Source organism: Silene latifolia, chromosome 1, assembly GCF_048544455.1.
Source record: "Silene latifolia isolate original U9 population chromosome 1, ASM4854445v1, whole genome shotgun sequence".
NCBI lineage: Eukaryota > Viridiplantae > Streptophyta > Magnoliopsida > Caryophyllales > Caryophyllaceae > Silene > Silene latifolia.
The window spans coordinates 110152259-110158675 of record NC_133526.1 but is presented as its reverse complement, the minus strand read 5'-3'; the positions used below and the strand labels follow the sequence as shown (position 1 = coordinate 110158675).

The window sequence follows — 6417 nt, the reverse complement described above, 5'->3', positions numbered from 1 at the left end:
CTGAGACATGCGTCTTCTGTGTAATCTGCTCAGTTTTTTAAACAGACTAAAATTTTCAATTTCAGCTCTCCCAAGACGAGCGTCTTAGAGCCAGGACGCTCGGATCACTTCCAAGACGAGCGGATTCCCTCTGAGACGCTCGGATCTCACCTGTACCCACGGGTTCAGTTCCACCCGTGGGGATCTTCATTTCCCATATCATTCTTTCTTCATTCCTTTGTTCAACATTGTGGGTGCATTATAAAGGCTCGGTTAGCCTAGGCAATTGCTATCCCCACACTAAATCAAACACTACACATCAAAACACATTAAAATACCTCCCTCACTTTCTCTCAAAATGAAAATCTTGATCAAAGTATGAAATTGCAAATCCAAAATTGACAAAAATGCAATATAATAAGTAAAATGCAAGTTAAGGGTTAGAATATTTACAAATGGTGGTTTAGGGAGGACTCCACCAAACTCTCATTCTTGAATGAGATGTCAAGGGGGCATAGCCAAGGTGTTGTTGATGTTGCTCAATACCTTGTAGAAGTAGTCAAAGGCTTGTTCATTTTCATTATAAAGATCTTCAATAGACCTTTCCACACATTGTGTTCTTCATGGTGGTGACCCGAGTCAAGATGGTCACCAAAGCCTTGGTCTAAGGTCATAGCATTGCTAATGTAGGGATTGACCAATCCTTTGAATTCGTCATCCCATAGACCACATACTTCATTAGCTTGCTCTCCAATTGTATCATAAGTTGATGGAAACAACACCTCTTTCTTGTTGTCATGGCCAATGAGGCCTTCTTCCTTACTTATTATGATTGGTGGTGAGCTATTCAAGCTCTCATTGTTGTTGAAATTTCCTTTCTCTCCGCATAGAGCAGCTTGAGGATTATCCACTTTCTTCTTCCATATGGGTGGTGATTCTTTACCCATAGCTTGATCTTTGCATTGAGATGCCAACTTCTTCCTATCACTTTCTCGGCTATAATGATCAACCATGAAGCATGGCTCATGTAGTCGGGGAGCTCTCATTGTCTTGTCAAGATTAAAAGTGATTGTCTCATCCCCCACTTCAAGTGTAAGCTCTCCATGTTTCACATCAATTACCGCTCCCGCGGTGTGCAAGAAAGGTCTTCCTAAAATGATAGGAATGTTGGAATCCTCCTCCATGTCAACAATGACAAAGTCTACCGGGATGAAGAATTTGCCAATCCTCCCATACCCCTAAAGGTATCTTTGTTGATCGATCCGCCATTTGAAGAGTAATGTTAGTGCACTTGAGCTCTCCCATTCCTAGCCTCTTGCATACCGAGTATGGCATGACACTCACACTTGCTCCAAGGTCACATAATGCTTTGTTTATTGTAGTGTCGCCAATAGTGCATGGAATAGAGAAACTTCCCGGATCTTTGAGTTTTGGAGGTGAACTTCATTGAAGAATAGCACTACTCACTTTGGTAAAGGCAATAGTCTCTAGCTTCCGGATGGATTTCTTCTTGGTAACAATATCTTTCATGTATTTTGCATAGGCCGGAACATGATTGATCAATTCCGGGAATGGGATTGAGACTTGTAAGTTCTTCACAATCTTCATGAACTTTCCAAGTTGTTCATCAAACTTAGGCTTAGTTTGACGACTTGGGAATGGAAGTCTAATCACAATAGGCTCTTTTTCCTTAGCCTTCTCTTCATTCTTCTTCTTTGAAACCTCTTTGGTGGTGGGTTCTTCTTCTTTAGAGTTCTCCACAACTCCTTGCTTGTCACTAGCATCCACAATGTCTTCATCAATTGGCTTCTTCGGCCCTTCATACCTTGTACCACTCCTCAAATGGATTGCACTAACCGATTCATGTCTTGGGGGATTACTTTGAGGTGATAATTGCCCCTTTTGTCTTTGAGAGCTAGAAGATGCTAATTGAGATATTTCGGTTTCCAACATCTTGGTGTGGGCTAGTATGTTGTTGATGGTGATGTCTTTGGCTTGGCTATATTTTTGCATTTGGGTGAAAAATTATTGTTGATTCTTTTGCATTTGGAGGGCCGCTTTTTGAACATCAAAGTCTTGGTCATTGGGTTGATTGTAAGAAGGTTGATTTTGATAACCTTGGATTTGTTTATAAAAGGGTCTTTGAGCTTGATTTCTCATTGGAGGTGGGGTGTATGTTGGTTGAGGGTTTTGAACATTTTGACTTTTGTATGATAGGTTTGGATGGAACTTGGTATTCTCATTGTAATAGTTGGAATAAGGGGTACCACTCTTGTATGCTTGGAAAGCATTCACTTGTTCCCCTACATTTACTTTGGTCATGTCCCAAAATTGCACAACTCTCACATACTCCACTTGGAATTGAGGATGATGCCACCATTGCATTAACATGTTGTTTGGGTGATTTGGAAGCTTCATCAAGCTTAGCCATGGCCTTATCAAACTTCAAATTGATGGTGTCAATATGAGCAGTTAGTTGAGCACCCAATTGTGTGATGGAATCTACCTCATGCTTTCCTCCTCTAGTGGCCTTTCGAGGCCTACTATATTGTGAATTATGGACCGCCATTTCTTCAATTTTGGCCCATGTTTGATTGTCATCAACTTCGGTAAACATACCATTGGATCCCATATTGAGAATGTTGCAGGAGTCTTCATATAGACCATTCCAAAATTGTTGCACAAGGAACCACTCGCTAAGTCCATGGTGTGGACAAGAACGACAAGTGTCCTTAAATCTCTCCCATGCTTCATACAATGATTCCTCATCCCTTTGCATGAACCCGGTGATTTGGGCTCTCAACATGTTGGTCTTTTTCGGAGGATAGAATTTCTTGTAGAAGGCAAGCGCCAACTTCTTCCATGAGTCAATACCAAGGGTAGTCTTGTCTAGGCTTTTCAACCATTGCTTTGCGGTACCAATCAAAGAAAAAGGAAATAATACCCATCGGATTTGATCTTGAGTAACTCCGGTTTGAGAAATCGCATCACAATAGTCACAAAAAGTCTCCATATGTGAATGAGGGTCTTCACTAGGCATTCCTCCAAATCGACATCTCTCAACTAGTTGTATGAATGCTGATTTGGCAATGAAATTACCAGTTAAATGTGGTGGTGTAGGAGTACCATTTGTTAGGTTCTCCTCGGCTGGTACGGAATGTGATGAAAACTTAGGCATTGTGGGTTGATTTTGTGGTGGATTTTGTATTAGGTTGTCCTCTCCTTCTCTTGCAAAAGGGTTGGTAAACTCAATGTTATTTGGTTGAATGTCCACAAACTCTCCGATACCTACAACTCTCGAAGTACCTCCAGCAACTCATCTATTGTTGGTTATGGTTCTTTTAATTTCAAGATCAATAGGCAATGGATTACCTTGTGATCTCCTAGTCATGCAAAATATCAAACAACTCGAAAACAATTAGAACAACCTTGAGGAAATTAACTTCCCCAAGTTAAAGAAAGACACAACTAAAAACAATTAATGAAAATCAAATCAATTTAACACCGTCCCCGGCAACGGCGCCATTTTTGGTTCGGCTTTAAAACTCGTCGTCAAAAGCTACCAACCAAGACAATATTTATAACTTCACAAATTACTCTTAGCAAAGAGGCAAGTAAAGGTCGGATCCCAAGGGGCGGGTATTGATGTAGGATTCTCAATTGCAAATGGTTGTGTCGTAGGGTGTCACAATTTGGGTTGATGTAGGAGATAAACTAAACTAATCAACAAGATGAATAAAAATAAAGTAAAGCAAATAGAGGGTTGTAAACAATTGATTAAAGGTACTAGGGTGTCATGGGTTCATAGGGGATTCATGGGAGTTGATCATACAAACATGTTCTCAATTATATAGAAAGCACTTATTGTTTTTTTTTTTTGGTAAAATGTAAAAAATATATTGATGCTCAAAAAACCATATACAGTATACAGTGTTCACAGTCCATTTCCTATCACAAACTCAGCTACCATAATACATATAAGACTATATCAGCTAGTGCATTATCTTCTCAATCCAATGCTTATCCTTCCTGGACATTATACCCTGCAATTGTTGCCTAATCCTGTTCCTGATATCCCCTTGTATCAGTATCACACATCTGCCAGGGCTGATTATAACACCCTCATGCCTGCTCGCATTTCTTTGTTTCCAGATATAGTACATGGCAGCATTGAGGATACTATTCAATATCCCGTTCTTCAATCTAGTGAATCTCCTGTGTTGCCACCAATTCTGAGTATTGGCATCAGACATAGTCACTCCCGTTCATTCCTGCATTCTCTGAAGAACTCTCCTGCTGTACTGACACTAGAAGAAGAGATGATGATGAGACTCTTCCTCTTGAGCACATATACAACAGCTGCTGTCAAGGCTAATACCAAGTCTGAATAATTTGTCTTTGGTATTAAACCCTTGTTGGTAGTACAACCAAGCTATAAAACTGTGTTTGGGGATTGACCATTTGGTCCAAACAATATGATACCAGCTTACATCCTGGCTATTTTGCCTTAACCAGCTATATCCCTTTTTGATAGTATATTCCTTGCCTGGTACCATTGCCCATTCATTCTGGTGATATGCTGGCTGAAACTCCTTCTTCAATTTGCAAACCTTTTTCCAAGTCCAACTGGCATCCTGGGAAGGGTCATAATTCTCCCATTATTGTCCCTTCAGATAGACATTATGCACCCATTGCACCCACAGTTTAGATGGGTGAGCCTGAATCCACCAAACCAGTTTCCCAACTGCTGCTTTGTTCCATATGTATTCATCTCTCAGTCCAAGTCCCCCCTCCTTCTGATTAGTACAAATTTTTGACCAGGCTACAGTAGGGGTCCTAGCATACTCAGTCCCTCCATGCCACAGAAAGTTTTTGCAGAATGCTTCAATTTTGAGGAGCACTGCCTTTGGAATAATGAAAATTGAAGCCCAGTAAGAGTGTAAGGTTCTATATACTGCTTTTATCAACACTAGTCTCCCAGCATACGAGAGTTTTTTGGTCCCTAGTTGTCTTATTCTCTCCAAAACCTTATCAATCAGTGGTTGGCAGTCTTTGATTGATAACTTAGATGGTTTAATGGGCACACCAAGGTATTTGAATGGTAGTTTGCCTTCAATGCATCCTGAAACCTGTACTATTTCTCTTCTGACTTCACTGGTTACTCCATTAAAGTACACATTCGATTTTCCCCTACTCATCTGAAGTCCTAATGCTTGTGAAAAGGTTGAGAAAGTACGTAGCAGTATCATAATGGAGTCCACATCCCCTTTAGAAAACAGCAACAAATCATCTACAAACATTAAGCTGCTCAGTTTCATAGATTTGCAAAGGGGGTGAAACCTGAACTTCATTGTAGAGGTAGTGTAGGCTAGCAATCTGGTAAGATATTCCATACAAATTGTAAAGAGCAGGGGGGACAAAGGATCTCCTTGCCTTAATCCTCTTTGTCCCTTAAACCAGCCAAAGCTATCCCCATTCAGATTCAAGGTGTAAGTTGCAGTTGTAACACATTCCTTAATGAGAGCAATAAAACCAGTTGGGATATTTAATTCATGCAGCACCTGAAAAAGGAAACTCCACTCCACAGATTCATAAGCCTTCTGCAGGTCTATTTTGAATAGACATCTAGGTGAGACACTCTTCCTTCCATAAAGTTTAACTAGATCCTGGCATATTAGAATATTCTCCATTATGCTTCTACCTTGAATAAAGCCTCCTTGTGTGACAGAAATTAAGTGGGGAAGGACCAAAGCAAGCCTTGAACAAAGAAGCTTTGAAATGCATTTGTATACCATATTACAACATGCTATGGGCCTGAATTGCATTACAGTCAAAGGATTTGGCACTTTAGGAATTAATGTGACATTAGTAGCATTCAATTGCTTAAGCATTTTGCCATTCCTAAAAAATTCATGGACAGCAGCACATACATCTCCTCCAATAATGTCCCAGCTTGCTTTAAAGAATTGACTAGAATACCCATCTGGACCCGGAGCTTTGTCATTTGGTATACTGAAAATAGTGCTTTTGATTTCTTCATCAGTAACTAGTGCTAATAAAATCTGATGGTGAGACTCATCACATTTGTTACCTTGCTGTACTACTCTGGAGCTGACAAGAGTTGTGGGGTGAGACTGGCCTAATAGCTGGGTATTGAACCTTAGGAAACTCTCCTGAACACCCTTCTTATCAGTATGTTGATTTCCCTGATGATCAGTAATCTGGACTGTCTGATTTTATCTCCTCCTAGTTTTCAAAATCCCATGAAAGAATGATGTATTTGCATCCCCATCTGCATTCCATTTCATCTTTGCTTTTTGTTGCAGGAACTGGTTCTGAGCTTCAGCCAGCTGCTGGTAGCTCTCTCTAGCCTTACATTCCTGTTGGATTAGACCTAGGTCCTGAGGATTCACTCCCAAGCTTTGATGTATTTTGTTT

The 6417-nt window shown here is 40.3% G+C and overlaps 1 non-coding gene across 1 annotated transcript; it reads left to right on the top strand.

Annotated features, from left to right (window-relative positions):
* Positions 1-2678: 2678 nt before the first annotated feature.
* On the top strand, positions 2679-2785 carry LOC141620946 (small nucleolar RNA R71). The gene has a single exon (XR_012532072.1). It is a non-coding gene; the product is annotated as a small nucleolar RNA R71 (small nucleolar RNA).
* The last annotated feature ends 3632 nt before the right edge of the window (positions 2786-6417 follow it).